Source organism: Cibotium barometz, chromosome 42 (genome assembly GCF_041138505.1).
Source record: "Cibotium barometz isolate CiBa-2024 chromosome 42, ASM4113850v1, whole genome shotgun sequence".
Lineage (NCBI taxonomy): Eukaryota > Viridiplantae > Streptophyta > Polypodiopsida > Cyatheales > Cibotiaceae > Cibotium > Cibotium barometz.
The window spans coordinates 2,829,062-2,847,813 of NC_141087.1; the positions used below are offsets into that span (position 1 = coordinate 2,829,062).

Here is an 18,752-nt window from a genome sequence, read left to right on the forward strand (position 1 = left end):
CAAATTAGTTAGGTGTAAATGTGCACTATTCTAGAACCCTTCTTTCCTTTCGGGTGGAAAATCCTACTATCTTAGATTTACTTTGAGTTGTTTAGAGGCCTAACTTAGACATAACACTTAGTTCAATTCTACTTCTGATTCATTAGGCTAACATGGATCTTACAAGTGTTTAATAGTTTTAGAATCTTATTCTATCAAGTTCCGAGGTCCGTTCAAGGAATGAGATCAACCTTTCAGTAAGATCTAAAAAGAAAGATAGCTTCAGCTATGTACCATTGTGGATGTTCTTCATGAGAGTTTGCGAACTCTAGCCTTTTCTTATCATGGCGAAGGCCTGAAAGAGTCCTTCTAAACACAGTCATGAGATTAGCATTGGCACACCGAAATTGATTCAGCTAACATCTTTCCATTCCCTACCCTTACACTTACCATAGAGGTCAAGGAAACCACGATCCACCTAAATTGATTCAACTAACATCTTTTCATTCCCTACCCTTTCTCTTACCATCGAGGTTAAGAAAACCATGATCCAACTATCCTAAAAAGTACTTTGTGTAGTAAAGAAAAATAATAACCAATAATAGTTGTGTTTAGGTTGCAGGTCTATACTTAACCTTTCTTTTTATAGTTGCTTATTATCAATGACCTTAGGTAACTTTAATATTAGCAACACCACAATATTTATATAAATACAAAGAGACAAGCAAGATTAACATTACTCAGCAAGCATTCTTTGACACATTTCTTTATTTAGCATAACTACCTTAATATAAGTCTAGTGTTTAGACTTAAGTGTACTAATCACTAATTACCTTTCTAGAAAGAGTATTACATCAATAAGTAATTTAATATTAACCTTATATCATCTCGAAACATGGGTGTTGGACCCTTGTTTTGAACCTAACACTTGTTATTATGTTTGACCCTTAGGGGTTTTCACTTGCTTTTTCTTTTCCTATAGGCTTGATCCGAACATTGTAAAAATTATACGGCATAGAAAAGAAGTGTTATGTACTATCTACTTTACTTGATTTTTGCTTCTAAATGAGACTTCTTAAGAGCCAGATGGATTAGCACAAAACAAAACATTTCCTCTGACTAGCTAGAATCAATGTTAACCTTTTCTTGATTGATTTTGGGGGAGATTCCTTTCAGCAAGTGTCATTAACATCATTAAGTCCTGATTACCCCCATCATTCAGGCATAGCATCATCATCATCATCATCATTGGGATGTAAGGATTGTTAGTAACCTCATTAAGACATAAGTATCGCTAAGACAAACCATTAAGAATTACCTTTTGACATAAACATGATTAAGGTGAAGCATTAATATCCTTAGAGCATAAGCATCATCCAATCTAATCATTAAGAATCCTTAAGGCATAATATTGGCATTATTAGGAGTTCATCAAGACATAACATTTAAGCATCCTTCAGACATATTATTAAGCATCATAAAGCTATCTAAACCACCATGGATACGATTTATGGGGCATATATTCACAACAACTTGATAAATATAGCAAGGATGTTGATGCTACTTAATCCAAAAACCTTATTAATATGCTATATAGACTTACCAAGTTACAATGGACATGCCTACGTAACATGAAATGTTACGAAAAGTAGCTTAAGTGAACAAGATCAAAACCCAATTCTATAAACTTCTTCATGCGAGCAACTTTCTTTGTAAGTCCTACTTTAGATAAAAACATAGCATAAGGGATAAATCAATCATACAACCCTTGAAACCTCATTGATGTTATTCTTAATCATTCCTATAAGCATAAAAATTGACATAAGTTGAAAGATAATCCTATCCATATTCTCATTGATTCATGAGATTCAAGAAGCGAAATAAACTCCTCATTGGTGAGCAACAAGATCAAATCACTTCATGCAAACTAGCGTAGGTATCTAACTACTTTTTACATGAGATGAAAGCTTCATTTTTTGTTCTCATGAGAATTGGCCGTTTTAGGAGCTCGAATCTTGCCCTTAAACTCAATGCTTGCTCATAGCACCTAAACATGAGTACTAATTATAGCCAGAGTTTTGAGTGCCTATAAAACCATATATATACATGAGCTTAACTTGTCAAATAGCACCAAGAAAGAGGGGGAAATCTGGTGCAGAAATCAGCTTGAGGGGAGAGAGGAATATCAATAATCAAGCCCACAAGCTCAATATTGGCCATTCTCATAATTATATAGTATCAATGGGTGCCTAAACAACACATTTGACCGATGAAATCAAGTAAGAACCATGGGAATGGAGCGAGAGCATTTTTTCATCTTTTTCACAAACAATAAGAAAATAATTGCTGATTACATGAAGCTTAACCTCTTGCTTAAACACTACCAAATTCTTAGCTTTAGATGGAAGAAGGCATGAGAGTTAATTTGTGTGTAAAGGGAGGAAGGAACCAAGATTGAGGGAGCAAAGCTCACACTCAAAGTGAAGAAGAAGCTCTTTTTTCTAAGAGGAAAAAGTGAATTTAAATGACTAAAATGGCCTTAATTTATAGGCAACTCATAAATACAAGTCTGTCACCTTATTAAAAAGGCTCATGCATTACTTTATGGAGCCTAAATGGCTTCCCACACTTGAGAGCATGGCATCTCAATTGGATTTATTCATATTTAAAGTGCACAGAGCTAACTAAATAGGCCTTATTTACCACGTTAATTAGGCCTAAGGTCCAAACCATTCAACAAAAATTATTACAAAACCTTATATGAAGTGCTAACGACTTAAATTGTTTTGATTACAGCCAGAATTATTTTTTTGGGGTGGTCAATACAAAACTACAATCTCAACTCAAGTTTTGGTGTATGGTTCACATGCATGTGAATTGGTGACATGAGTGCATTTGTGTAGTAGCAAGGTTCTATTAATTAATCAAACTATCCCAAAATTTAAAAAAAATTTGAGAAACAAAATTTGATATCTTATATGACCTGATTTGGGTTTTGAATGATCAGTTTCTGAAAAATTTATTCATGGGGCTACTTTGCGTTTCTCTCGTAACTAACTTGTGCATTGAACATCTATTTCGTATGAAATCCATTTCCTCTTCTATTTTTACATACGATATATAGGGCCTAAGTACAGATTTTCTATTCAAACGCTTTTGGGCATTTTAACTTTCTTTATCTAGACTAATTTTCTCTTTGGAATTTTATTGGCCAAATGGAGATAATTTCATAAACAGATGCTTCTAAAAATAGTAGAATAAATAGCTAGCAATATTCATTACTTTAAATGTTTATAAAAAGATGCAATATAGCCAAAAATTAAAGTACATGAATTTGCTAGGCAAATTGGGATATATTTGGCACTCAAAATCTCATGTGGCTACTTACCGATTGCATGCTCCTTTCCTTTGCAAGATCTTTGAATAAAAAACAAACTTTCTCATTTGATTATGTTGTCAAAAACTCATCTACTTTTAGAATAAATTGTCTAGCTTTTCCTAGAAGAGAGATTTCTAACTTGCCTATATAGTGGAGGCTCTCTAGCTCATGTCACATCAACTTAAGTAGGAGCGATGTCATGTGCACCATTTATCCCAAGGATACATTCCTCTTCATCTAGGATAGAGTAGCAACCTGGCTAATGAGCCAAGAGCATGTTAAGAGTTCTAGTCTCTAGGGACAAGGTTGAGTTATGTCATGCTTGTGGCACAAGTCTATGTATAGCCCTCTTTGTAAGATGTTATGATTTTATATGCTCAAAGAAGTCCTATGCTTTGGATAGTCATGTATCAAGTCATTGTGTAAGTCTTGATGGGCAATCATGTCAAGCCATGTGTGCAAGCTACTAGAAATGGGTATTTTGGGGCAATGGTGTTGTGGATAGTCCATAGGCAATGTGTGCAACCCAAATTTATGTATCTACTTATGCAAAATGATTTTTTGGGGGTGGTAATTGGAGATGAAATCAATGAAGGGAGTGAGGCTGAGATCAAAGCATGGATAAATGAAGATAGAAAATCCATGGCATCATTGGGTTAAGCCTTAGGGATAAGCTAGAGAAAGTATTTGGGGCTAGGGTAAAAATTTTAGAAATAAATCAAAAAATACAATTTTATGGGCTTGATATAGAGTTCAAAGACTCATTTGTGGAGCATTATGATGCAACTTGCAGGTCTCATTGTAACCTTGGGATGAGAAAGATGCGATTGTGGACTTAATCAAAAGCATACCTCAAGAGTTTTCTTTGGTGGTAACAACTCTTACTAATCTTTCAAATCTTTCAAATCTTACAACTCTTACTAATCTTTCAAATCGTACTCTTAAAGGTGTTGAATCCTATTTGTTTGAAGAAGATAAGAGACTAAAAGGTATACAACAAAGCTCAACAAAACAATAGGGAGACTGCATTCTTTAACAAATCCAATGTTTGCAATGATTGTGAAGGATGAAGCATGTAATGGCCCAATATCGTCATGGAAACAAGACCAAGATGTATGTGATGCATGTAGCAAGGTAGGACACCTTGAGCTTGAGAAGAATTGTTGGGTCAAAGGAGAAGGAAAAAAGCAACTTGATGGTGGAAGCAACTCAAGAGGATACTCCACAAGAATGCCTTTTCTAGGTGTAATGATGTATGAGGTTTTATGTCATGTCTTATGTTAATGTCTATGTCAAGCTTGGGACTGGGCAAACCTTGGTCGAGATGTGCCCATATGTATGTGGATGTGATGATGTATAGCTATGTTAATGTCCATGATGTTATGTTACATTGATGTAATCACCTCTAACCACAGATAATGTAGGCTAAATGATGTATGTGTGTCTCCATTAAGGGGAGAGAAATTTCATGTCTATGTATATATCACATTGCCTTCTTGTTGTGAGATCCATTTGGGTACCTCGAGGGGGTGTTGAAATACGGTGTCCATCATGTCATGTATGGGACACATGTATGTAGAAAAATAAGGTAGAATAAGATTAGGATGCTATGGTTATTAAAGGATGTGAATAGATGAATGTAAAAGGTGGTCAAGGGTCAGAAAGTAGGCAAATGGAAGGTGCATGGGTGCACAAGGCATGTGAGCATTTATGAACACATGGATAGTACAAGTGTGCATAGAGCATATGGATGAGAGCTTTATGAGAGTTACATATGGATGTAGCAAGCTTATTCTCATAATGAAAAAATGTGAGCCCTTGATTAGTGTTGATTTCATTCTTAATATTTGTGATTATGTTAAAACTATGCCCAAAACTATGCCTTATCTCACATTCCATCCACCATAGCTCTCTTGTGCAACCTTCTCATAGTTAGCTCATATCACACTTTTTTCTTAGATTTCATCATTTTTGTGGAGCTCTCAGCCAAGGGCAAGGAGCTAAATGCACTAAACAAGGAGGGTTATCTAGTTGAGCAGTAGGGCAAAATGGCTGCCACCTAGGATGCACATGCCTAAGCTAGCCAGAAGACTATATATGCAACCTAGGGAAGCCTCGTGATTCCATACTCCATGAATGTATTATAATAAGCATATATTTCTTCAATGGTTCTTCTCTCAAGGTTGATTTGAGAACTTTCTCAATACATTAACTGGTAAAGAAAACAACTTTTACACCCAACATCATGTACTCTTTCATATCCACTAGTGTCTTCCCCTAGACAACTTCCCATCATTGGCCTCCCAAATGACTTGCAATCTGCCATACCAAATTCCTTTAGTATTATTTATTTTACATACATAAATTAAAAAATGAAGATGTCATGTGAGACCTCAACCCCCAAAATAAAAGTGTCTAATCCCATGGTCTATTATTTTAAATTATGTTCTCAACATCATCTCCTTTGTCTGGATCTTCATGGTTTCCCATCAAAATAAGGTCCTCCACCATAAAGGAGTCACATCCATAACTTTTTAGTATCACCTTTTTTAACATAAAATAAACAGTAGCTGTTCTTTTTACTAGGCATTTGGCATCATTCCAAATTTCTACCAAGATATTGCTACTAGGATGCTTCCCTACTAGTTTTAGGTAATCCTTTTTATCAGTCAGTGTGAGGTGTTAAGAAATGCTTTAACTCTGGTACTTGACTCCTTCTATTTAATGGCTTCATGTGTGAGGAAATTCTTTTATGAACGATCCACAAACCATTGGGTATTAAGAAATGCTTCAATGGTGTTACTTGACTTCTCTATTTAATGGCTTCATGGTTGATTCCCTCTTGGTTTTCATTTACACAGCTTATATTTGATTGGGCTTATGGAAATAGAAATATTTCATAATCTCTTCCCAATCAAAGAGGAGGGTTTACTGGAGTCATTCCCCTTACCTTTCTTTGTGCTCACCACCATCTCTAGACTTTTGAGACATCTCCTCCTCCAAGAGCATACATATAACACTAAACTCCTCAAAACTCAAAGGAGGTATCCTCAAGTAACACCTCCACAGCATGAGGAGACCGTGCTCATGACAATGCAACATACAATTGCCCATGAGTAAACACTGGAGTCACCAAATACAACCCCACGACACTTAGGGTTTGGTCTTGTGATTTGTTTATTGACATGCCAAATGCCAGCCACACGGGAAATTACCTCCGTCTCATGGTGAATGGTAGTTGGGTCTGGTGCATATAAAGGTAATCCATGGAAGAAATACTCTTTCACCAACTTTAGTACCAATGATGATTTTAGTCTCCAAGACTTTAAAGTGAAAGGCCTTACATATCATCCGTGTACCATTATAGAGTGCACGTCATGGATCCAAGTTACGAAGTAAAATAACAAGAGCTTCTAACTTAAAAACCAAGCAGTGAGGTGGATATCCGCCCCACGAAGGTCGATTGCATTCAAAAATTCCGTGGAATATAGGAATGAATTTTCATCATTTTCAAGAATTGAATATGCACTGAAATATTGCTTAGACTCACTAGGCATTGTATCCAAAGCTGTCTTATTCACAATATCCACTTGTTGGAGCAAGAATAACACGCTCACTAAATTATGAAACATATGTTGTAGTGCTGTAATTCAGAGTTTACCCAATGTACCAAGTCTTTAAGGGTCGATCTTTGCAATACCATATTACTTGGTAGTGTCACCATCGGATTATCATCGCTATACAATCCACTCCATTTCCAATATTCATAACCCACTGTTTAAACTCATTGCATCCATTAGTATTGCTTGATTGAATACGCATATTTTCAGTTAACTTTAGAACTTTGATAGAGTTTCATAGAAAGGAACGACACAATGTTGCATTAACAATATCATCACATCTTCCCTTCATAATAACAGGCAAGATTTGTCTAAAATCTCTCCCCATTAATACAACCTTTCCACCAAATGGCTTATCTGAGAATAATACATCTTGTAAGCTCCTATCCAATGCTTCAAAAACATAACAATGAATCATTGGAGCCTCATCCCAAATAATGAGCTTACAAACTCTCAAAACCTCTACAAGTTGTCCATGTACATGGATTTTGCAAGTTGAAGAATTGTTTAGGTGCCTTGAAGGAAGGATAGATGTGAGCATTGAGCGAACACAAATCTTCAAATGACTTAGATCCTTTACATATTGTAAGAAGTAGGCGAACATAGTATGCCTCACCTGCCACATAGGAGCTACAAAGTACATGTGCCCTGTAGTGTTTCCAATCTTTCTTTTGGTCCTTTTCTTCAACCTAGAGTTCCAAACCCATTATTGAGGGAAATAAATATACAATGTATTGTTTGCTTCAAGATGTTGTTGATTACAGGTAAACCATTCAGTCAAAGTAGTCTTGCCTACATTTTTCCTCTGAAAAACATTTGCAATATTATCATCATCTCTAAAGATAACATTATGACCCCCATCTAAGTGTACCTGCAACCGTTGCACATTAGGCTTCTCATTGTGTAAATCATACTCAAAGAGTCTCCAACATGCCTCTGATGTAGAGACGTAACGTGCATCCAAATACCTCTCAATCTCATTGACTACGCAAACATCATTAACATCACCACCTTGTACAGTGCTAAATTTTATTGTTGCTCTATCATGCCCCTTGTATATGTACTTGTAAAGATATTTCACAGATGCTATTGTTGAGCATGTACATGGTAACCACTCTCATCCACAGTAGTCTCTTGTGCAAAAGCTCGTGAATAGTTCCTTGTGCATTTCCCTTTATCCATACAAATTGCACTTGGATTGAATGGCCCATAGGGCCCATGGATATTGCAATGCAACACGACATGCGTAGAGTAGGAAACATTTGCTTGTCAGGCAATTCAGCACATACTAATCTGTCAAACAGTCCTGTACAGTCTTAGGTTTATGGACACTATCCAAGGTCGATAACGTGTGTGAATGAGGCAATCCTCTTTTTTGGAACTAAATGACACTCACGTAATCCAATCACCTTACCAAAGAGCTCTTTCACGATATTTTTCATCATATCTGAACGTTTTTGGTGAAATACTCTAGTAGTCAAATCAGGCCGATCACATGCACTTTTGCCCCGGGAGTAAAGAATCTAATACCTCTGGCCACTTTGGGTTACAGGTGAAAGTAATGAATAAATCGGGCTTGCCCTTTGAATGAACAATTGCCATGGCATCCTGATAAAGTTGATACATTTATCGTGGCCTACCAGTAAAACTGGAAGGTAACACTATTCTGCTTCCCATTGTCCTTCCTGCAATACCACTTCCACTTCCTTCTACATGAAGCATGTCTGCTAAACCACTATAAACCTCTGAACGCAAACTTTCTTGATTATGGCATATCCAAGATAATCGTGACTCTTCAACACTGCAATAGACATCAACCATAAACTGCTGCAACAACCTTCCACCACATAGCAAGCATGCATTTGTATCTAGACAAATTTACAACCGATAAGCATAGTATTGTCATTGAGTCACACAATGACCATTTCTCAATGCACTCACTTGTGCATTAGCATAAGGGATTTTCAAGAGCCATCCGTCCTCCCCTCATGGAAATAACATAACGTACAAAAGAGGCATATAACACCTATGCACATTAGAGATGTGTTTGCATGTTCTTTCTTGAGTATGCAATAAAATATCATGACGACCAACATTATGATCATCACCTTGACCAATCATGATTCCAGCGATCTCAAAAGCTGATGGCATCGAGTACCGCCTAGATGTGGATTTCGTCTCACATATAGTCATTTTCAATTCCAAACCCATATTTTCACTCAACATTCTTCCCACATACTTAAAAGCTTGTGCAAATGGATTAGAAGTGCGCATCATGGATTGAAGTGCTTCCGGGGTCATGGATTCCAATCCATTTATGATACCTAGTCGATTTTGTAATCCGTGCTCAGTATCAAACACATACAATTGTGCAAACTGTGGCTTAGGATTGTACATATCATTGGGGACCAAGGACCCAATCCGATGATAAACACTCCCATGCACCTTGAAAGTATAGACACTACTCAGTACAACCCTTCTAACCACACCCTCATCACCTGCATTAAGGCACACCACTACTGCCTCATTATTTGCCATAACACCCTAATTAGCCACCACCGTAGGACCCTTGTTAAAAGAAATTATGTTCATAGCTAATGTCGTGGATGTTGCAAGACTCTCGTTAGCTCCATCAAATGTTACTCTTCTAGTTGCATTATATGAAGCCTTATTTCTAGCAATGAAGCACCAATACCTTCTCGTAAGTCTCAAACTTTCAACCAATGACATCCCGGAATAAAGTCCATTTGTCATGTCTCTTATTATTTCTTTCAAAAGAGTCCTATTTCTAGCAATCTCATGGGGCAAACACTTCTAGCACTCTTGTTAGATATCCTTTTATCTCCATCTAGGGCAATTTGAGACCTCTTAGTGTTAGATTGAGGTAAATAGGTCAAAGTTTCTTTTGCTAGTTTTTTTTGCAAAAAAGGTATCGTTTTTTTTGCAAGAATCCTATGAGTCTCTTGCATCAATACATCACCAGTATTATAGGTAACATTATGCACCCTTGCATCATAAGAATGAGGTTCACTACCCCTTGCCTCCTGTGCACATTTTATTTTTTCATTTCTTTTTCTTTTCCTTGGAGCAGTTAAGGAAATGGTCTAAAGAGGACACCTTAAACTACATGTCTCTACCATTCTTGCAATAGACCTAACTCCATCAAGTATTCAATAAGAAAGAGTGTCATATTGAGTATAAAGTCATTTTCTTTATTATAAAATAGTAAACATTGAATAAAAATAACAATATTTTTATACACATAATATGCAATCCCTCATGAGATTTTCTCCAATCTTCACATGCTCACATACTAAAATATTATAAAGCTCTCTCTCTCTCTCTTTCTCTCTCTCTCTCTCTCTCTCTCTCTCTCTCTCTCTCTCTAACTCTCTCTCTATCTATCTATCTATCTATATATATATATATATATACATGTATGCATACATGAATATAAATATAAATATATATATATGTATGTATGTATATATATTTTATTTGATTTACACACACACACACATATAATATTTAATATATTTTTTAAATTTTAGAGCAATTTAAAACAAAATAAATCATTTTTTAATTAGAAAACCCAAATAATTCTACACACTCTCCCTCTCTCTCTCTCTCTCTCTCTCTCTCTCTCTATATATATATATATATATATATATATATATAATACATTATTAAAAAATAAAATAAAATATAATTTTAAAAAAATAAAAATAAAATGCATGGAGGAGTTGGACCTGGAGCTGTGAAGTTGACGCTGGAGCGCATGCGCAACTGGAGAGTAGGGGCTTGCCTACATGGAGGGAGGGGCGTGGAGGAGCGTAGACTTGGCTTCAGGGAGGCGTTGGACCTGGAGCGTGAGTGAAGTTGACGCTAGAGCGTAGGCGTAATAACTGGAGGGAGGGACATGGAGGAGCGTGGACCTGGCTTCATCAGGGAGGCGTGAGTGAAGCGTGCGACTTGGAGCGTAAGTGAAGCGACTGGAGCGCAGGGGATTGCCTACATGAAAGGAGCAACTTCGTCATGAACAGGGAGGCATGAAGTTCATGCTGGAGCACAGGGGATTGGAGATTTAAAAAAAATGCGCACAGAGCACCACGTCCTACACCGAACACTTATCCTTAATCTTGTATAGATAGATAGAGATTCGGTTTTTTGAAATTACCGATGGACCTATGTCATTGTGCTTTTTTTATAAAGACCGGTTAGGAAAAAAAGTTGGGAGATAAGCTACCGTATAGATCGACCCAGCTAATCATGATCACAATGGCGTGCATTGTGTAGTACCAGGTGTGTCACTGCGTTGTCCATTCTGTAGTACCAGGTGCATTGTGCATCATGCTCCATTTATCAAGAAAATCCCGATGAGCTAGAATTAGCTGTGATTTTACAGCAAATAATGTATCATGTATACGTTTGCATGTTTCGCGCCTCATCAGAATGTACACAAATTCCCAAATCCAAATTTGGACCAAGTTAGAAGTCATGCAAATGAATGTGCAAGACTTGTATCTCTTACAAGATGATTACGGAGAAAGAGACCAACATCAGGACCGAAACTAGGCCCCTTACTAGGATGGTTCTGGCAGCCGAGGCGGCCGCTAACTGCACAATGAAATCACAGCTCCCTACAGACGGGTTGTGGTAAGTGATCAATCCAAGGCCATCAAAGTAACAAGTGCCGGCCCTCTGGCTGTTAATTTGGAAGTATTGGTTGAAAGCATAGGAGGCGTTCCCTCTTGTGTCGAGGTAAGGGTTGCAGGAGCTCCCGTAACCAAGGGAGGTGCAGTCAGAGTAAATGCAGGCAAACGTGATGGATTTGCCCAAAATGGAGAGATCAGCATTGTTTGCGAGTACACACCATCACCGTTGCAGGTACTCCACCCCTTGTGCATTCACGAGGGCCCCGTTTCCTGCAGAGCGCGCTCGGGATGGAAAGCGGGTATTTTGCCAAGCCGTTGTACTGGAATATGCCCCAATGCCTCTCAAAGTTGCCAGGTTCAATGCTCTTCTGGTCCTCGTCGAGCAGGCTGAAAAGATAGAACTGTATGTTGGAGTTCGGACGGCTTGGAGTGCCCGCGTTACTGAGAATATGATTCAAGAAGCCCTGGTTGAACCTCTGCACATTCTGCCTCGTGGCCGTCGTGAAGCCATATCCGTCGGAAATCCTATCTCCCCCACGATGATGGCCGTGTCGGGAAAACCTGCGTTATATATATATATATATATGTATATGTATATGTATGTATATACATACATAAATATATATATATATATATATGTATGTATATATATATATTTTGTTTGATTTACACACACAAACACACACATATATATATATATAATAAAATATATTTTTTAAAATTTTGGAGTAATTTAGAATAAAATAAATCATTTTTTAATTAGAAAACCCAAATAATTCTACACACTCTTTCTCTCTCTCTCTCTCTCTCTCTCTCTCTCTCTCTCTCTCTCTATATATATATATATATATATATATATATATATATATATATATATATATATTATTTTAAAAATAAAATAAAATACAATTTTAAAAAAACAAAAATAAAATGCAAGGAGGAGCTGGACCTGGAGCTGTGAAGTTGACGTTGGAGCACAGGCGCAACTGGAGAGTAGGGGCTTGCCTACGTGGAGGGAGGAGCGTGGAGGAGCGTGGACTTGGCTTCGTCGTCGTGAACAGGGAGGCGTTGGACCTGGAGCGTGAGTGAAGTTGACGCTAGAGCGTAGGCGCAACTGGAGGGAGGGGCATGGAGGAGCGTGGACCTGGCTTCATCGGGGAGGCGTGAGTGAAGCGACTGGAGCGCAGGTGTGACTTGGAGCGTGAGTGAAGCGACTGGAGCGCAGGGGATTGCCTACGTGGAAGGAGCGGCTTCGTCATGAACGAGGAGGCATGAAGTTCATGCTGGAGCACAAGGGATTGGAGATTTAAAAAAAAAACGCGCACAGAGTGCCACGTCCTGCGCTGAACACTTATCCTTAATCTTGTATAGATAGATAGAGATTCGGTTTTTTGAAATTACCAATAGACCTACGTCATCGTGCTTTTTTAATAAAGACCGGTTAGGAAAGAAAGTTGGGGGATAAGCTACCGTATAGATCGACCCAGTTAATCACGATCACAATGGCGTGCATTGTGTAGTACGAGGTGTGTCACTTCGTTGTCCATTCTCTAGTACCAGGTACATTGTGCATCGTGCTCCATAAAAACCCCATGAGCCAGAATGAGCTGTGATTTTATAGCAAATAATGTATCACAAATTCCCAAATCCAAATTTGGACCAAGTTAGAAGTCATGCAAATGAATGTGCAAGACTTGTATCTCTTACAAGATGACTACGGAGAAAACCAACATCAGGACCGAAACTAGGCCCCTCACCAGGATGGTTCTGGCAGCCGAGGCGGCCGCTAACTGCACAATGAAATCACAGCTCCCTACAGACGGGTTGTGGTGGTAAGTGATCAATCCAAGGCCATCAAAGTAACAAGTGCCGGCGCTCTGGAAGTATTGGTTGGAAGCATAGGAGGCGTTCCCTCTTGTGTCCAGGTAAGGGTTGCAGGAGCTCCCGTAATCAAGGGAGGTGCAGTCAGAGTAAGTGCAGGCAAACGTGATGGATTTGCCCAAGTTGGAGAGATCAGCATTGTCTGCGAGTACACACCATCGCCGCTGCAGGTACTCCATCCCTTGTGCAATCACGAGGGTCCCGTTTCCTGCAGAGCCCGGGATGGAAAGCGGGTATTTTGCCAAGCCGTTGTACTGGAATATGCCCCAATGCCGCTCAAAGTTGCCAGGTTCAATGCTCTTCTGGTCCTCGTCGAGCAGGCTGAAAAGATAGAACTGTATGTTGGAGTTCGGACGGCTTGGAGTGCCCGCGTTACTGAGAATATGATTCAAGAAGCCCTGGTTGAACCTCTGCGCATTCTGCCTCGTAGCCGCCGTGAAGCCATATCCGTCGGCCATCCTATCTCCCCCCCTATGATGGCCGTGTCGGGAAAACCTGCGTTCGCCAGAGCTGCCACCAGTGTGTCGTCGCTCGCATCAAACACGTTCCTGTACACCTTCGCTCCGTCTATCAGCAACGTGCCGTTGCCTTCGAAGAAAGCGTAATCTACTGAAAAGTTCGCATTGTCATAGAGGCTTATGAAGGGGTAGATGTTGACGGTGAAGGGACACTTGTTCTGGTGCAGGAATTGCACGATTTGTATCATCTGCTAGGATATGCAGTCGGGCCGGAACGTTCCCTGTGAAGGGCAAGGAGGAATCCGATAGCACGTCCGCGTTACGGTGCCCTTGATCTGATCCCCCAGATTGGCATTGTTGAGGGCATTCTGAATATTCGGAAGGGCCGGAAACGTGAGGCTAATGAAACTTCCGTTGTAGGTCTTCAGGAACGGCTCATTTCCCACTGCTACATGAGTCCACATACAAATTTTATTTAGGAGGAAGCATGAGCTTCACTTTACACGTACTGCTCTCCTCACAGACCCAAGAAAGGCAATATAAGCGCGTGCGAAATCTTAAGGTCGAATGTCGCAGGAAAACCAGAACAGAACAGAGCGAAATTACTTGATATTGATGCCCCGCTGGACGATGTAACGCACCCCGTTCCTCTGCACCCAGGCTGCTGCCTGCTCTGCGTCCGTCATGGCCTCGAGCAGGTTGTTGGGGATGGCCACCGTGACGTCAATATTCGATCCTGCGTGGGCACGGAGGGTGTGGGATCGGAATCGAAGAGCTTGACCTTGCTGATGTTGTTTCTTTTGAGCATATGCACCACGGTGGATAGAGGCAGCTTGTGCGAGGCTTGCGTTCCCCAATTCACGCCCAGGCCCTGAGCGCGCTCTGCAAACAAAAGCCAGCTGAGCAATAGAATGCCGCAGGCAGAGCAGAGCTCGAGCTTCATCTTCCATGCTCGGAGCTCTGACCTTGCCATGAAGATTCCCATGATTTGAAGTGCGGATGTGTTTCCGTTCTGCAAGCATAAGATTATCTGCTGCTTTTGACAAAGAAGGGTCAGAACACAAAGGTCTCAGGGCGGAATCTTGAAAGTGTTTGCAAAGCTTGTGGCAAGAAATACCTACAGAAAATATTCGCTGGCGTGTAAAGAGGGAAGCTCTGAAAGATAGTTGCAAGAAAGAAAAGGAAAGCAGCATATGGAAAGGAGAATGTAGGAAAAGGTGAATGGTGGTGGTGAGCGGGGCGTGCAGCAAAACTGATAAGATGATAATGGCGACGGTGGCAGCTTACCTTAAAGGTGGATGATGACGATGATGGGAGGGGGCACTGTAGTCCTCCTGCTGGAAACAATATGAGATCGTAGCAGCGCGATTCTTGCAGTCGACAAAACGTACCGTGCGGCGACGGTTTCTCACAGTCCGTTCTACGCCATTCGTCTCTACCGATAGCCTGTGTTTAGGCGATGCATGGCGCTGCTAGATCATAACAAAAGGTTGGGAGAGAGGCCGAAGCATATACACAGAGAGCTACTTGTGAGCTAGGAGGAGATGCCCTTGACAAGACGTACCGTGCAGCGACGGTTTCTCACAGTCCGTTCTACGCCAAGCTTTCATCTCTGCTAGATCATAACAGAAGCTTGGGAGAGAGGCCGAAGAGCTAAATAAACACATCAGATAGGTTTCTGAAGGGCATGATCAGGAAATGAAAGATCAAAGTTCTTGATAATCACCACCTTTCGGCCTACGAATCATCCTTGCAGCACAACCACCACCTTGCATGGAGATCTTACCATGATCTGCAACAACAACAAAATCATCCATGGCTATGGGATACAGAAACTGCAGGCGCGTGAAGAGGTTGTTTTACTACCGTTTACACGTAGAGACCTCTCCCTTTCACAAATTTGCACATGTGCTCACCCTTTTGGCAGATGCAAGATCGAGCTGCTTCATTCCCATTTGGATTGCTCTGCATCAGATTGAGAAAGACTTGTGCAAAACTGGAGATTGGAGCTAGAAAGATTGCCGTAGATCATCATGTTCTTGTTTAGGCAAGACACTTGGAATTGATTTTTTATTATTTTTATTATTTGAAAAAATATAGCTAAACATGAACATTTGAGCTTCATTGCCTTTTTCATTTCGACTCATCACAAGGCTACTAAGCGAACTAAGGAGGTGTCTGTCTCAGTAGTGGGCACAGCACAGTCAGAGCAGTTTCATCACTCTACTTGCAAGGCTCAGTAGCTTTGCTTCCAAGGCTCAACGCAACGCAACATCTCACTCCTTTTCTTCTTGGCGTACGTGCAACCAGAGCAGCAGCTACATCACAGTGCACTCAGCATGCGTTCTTCCTCTTGGCGTCCTGCAACCAGTTCAGCGCAACTGCATCACAGTGCACTCACAGCAGTATTAGCATCATGCAACCAGTTCAGCGCATTTTTCTTCAGTGTTCGTCGTGAGAGCAGAGCAAAGGAGCGCTCTGTCGAACGTGTAGACAAGCAATGAAGTGATTTTCTACATCAAGTAACAAATAAATTCAGCGCATTTTTTCTTCAGCGTTCGTCTTGAGCAGAGGGCTCTAATAGTCATCGCATAATTATAATAGTATTAAGCAAGCATTCAAACATTTCGAAAGAGGAGAGAAAACCGTTGTGTGTGCAAAAGAGGAGAGAGAACCACCAGCGTGCGTGAGACAAAGTGTCCTGGTTTTTTTCTTTTTACCCTTAATCTGTAGGGTTCCCTTTAGTCCCGTTGTCCAGCCACACTTTGTCCACACTATCCAAGCCATTCCACACTCTTAGCCATCACGGCGGACACATTTGGGTCACACACATTTGCTTTGAGATTGTTCACACGTTGTGTGAGATTTTTGGTGTATTGTGGAAATTTTTGGGTATCTTTGGGAGTTTGTACACCCACCTTGTTGTGTGAGGATCCACACATTTGGTATTTGTGAGACTTGACTATGATCATGAATTTCGATGCATCATGGAGATGTTTCAAGATATGGGCAAGATTGGCTTATGAGTTTACCACAGACATGACTTATGATAAGTTTTGACATGGATGGACAATGTGTAGACATCTTGATGATGTACATGTTGATATGGCAGGCTACATAGCAAATGATGATCATGATTGTTATTCATCGAGAACATCTCATGAGTCATGGTGTGACAGGATGGAGTCCTTCCAGGACATGTGTATGTAGTGCATGTTTACATATATGACGCTATCGCACTGGTGTTCGCTTGCGTCTCGATAGCTTCTATGACTCACCCATGACATTGACTAGCCATCATCTCATTGATTCTCATTTACTTAAAGCAACTCATTCATTGTATTATAATGGGGATGATGAGGATGATGTATTGTACACACACACATGATAACATTGATCTATCACATACATGTGCACATGATCATCATTAGGGTCAAAAACGGCTAGAAAAGGGCTGTTTGTTAATCCAAGGATTAAGAAATTGTCCAATTGTGAATTGACACGTATATAAAAGTATGGCATTCTTGTCTCCTCCAAATGTCTTCTTAACGGTTCTATTTTAGTGGCGAACGGCTAAAACGGCTAAATTTAGACGTTTACCATGGCTAGCATTAAAGTTTGGGTCCAAAATAGTGACATCTTGTTCCATTTTTTATTTCAAAAAATCAAGCATTAAGATACGAAATCCTCTTTTCAGGCCTTGAAAACAACGCTATTAATGACAAAACATCAGACGTCTACTTTTCGCCTTCCTTTCATTTTGGCATATGGTTTATTCTTTCTTCTTTGCACTTTCAAAAGATTCACTATTCAAAAGATTCACTATTCAAAAGATTTACTATTTTTCTCTTATCTGTGAGCTTCTATGGCGTCCTCACGTCGTCCTTCTCATAATATAACTTCTTGTGATTTTCATAACACGAGAGAAGATGGTGTTTGGAAACCCATGTCTTTTCGTGTGAATGATTGGGTAACAATGCTTCCCTCTTGCAAAGGTGCCCACAGGGTGAAAAGAACCAAGCGAAATGAAGTGAAATCCCATTGGAAAGGTCGTGTTCTTGCATTCAAAGTGACCGACAATGGCTGGCTTGCAAAAGTTCAACATGTCTACATGGCCAAAGACATGGTGTTGAACTTGGATGAACATCCAATTCTCCATTCTTACTGTAATTCAACAAACCTTTATCTATTTGACACAACACAATATTTCTCTTTCTGATATATTTGTTGTTTGTTTCATTTCAGTTATCTTTCCGTCAACAGCTGTGGAGTGGCAGCCTGTTGAGAGCTTAAGTGGCACATTCAAGGCAATTCACAAGGGGATTGCAGATGTCATGTACGCAGACAAACCACCTTCATTTTACAAATCAGTGGATTTATTTGTGTATTTTGCAGAATACAGGGTTCCATCAAGAGAAGGTGTTCATGGAGAATTGTATGACATACCTATTCCCACAATAATGTCACTAGAATGGGAAGTTCCTGATCCAAATACCATAACAAGCTTCAAATCCAAAATCAAAGATGATATTCTTAAAGCAATGTCTCCTGGAAGGATTTCAAGAAGGATTAAACTTCAATGGTTCTTGCCTATACATGTCTTTGTGGCATGTTTCAAAACAATGGAATTGGAGAGGACAAGAACGATGTGGCTTAATAGAAGACTATCTCTGACTGATCTGGACACTGTACTTGGAGAAGGATGGAGTACCAAGGAAACTTTTCATATGGGGGACAATATCAGTTGTAGAGTAAGCCCAAATTCTTTGTCCATCTCATA

General features: G+C 39.8%; 1 pseudogene; it reads right to left on the minus strand.

Annotated features, from left to right (window-relative positions):
* Positions 1–11,505: 11,505 nt before the first annotated feature.
* LOC147614062 (glucan endo-1,3-beta-glucosidase 8-like) lies at positions 11,506–14,957 on the minus strand (annotated as a pseudogene).
* Between the last annotated feature and the right edge of the window lie 3,795 nt (positions 14,958–18,752).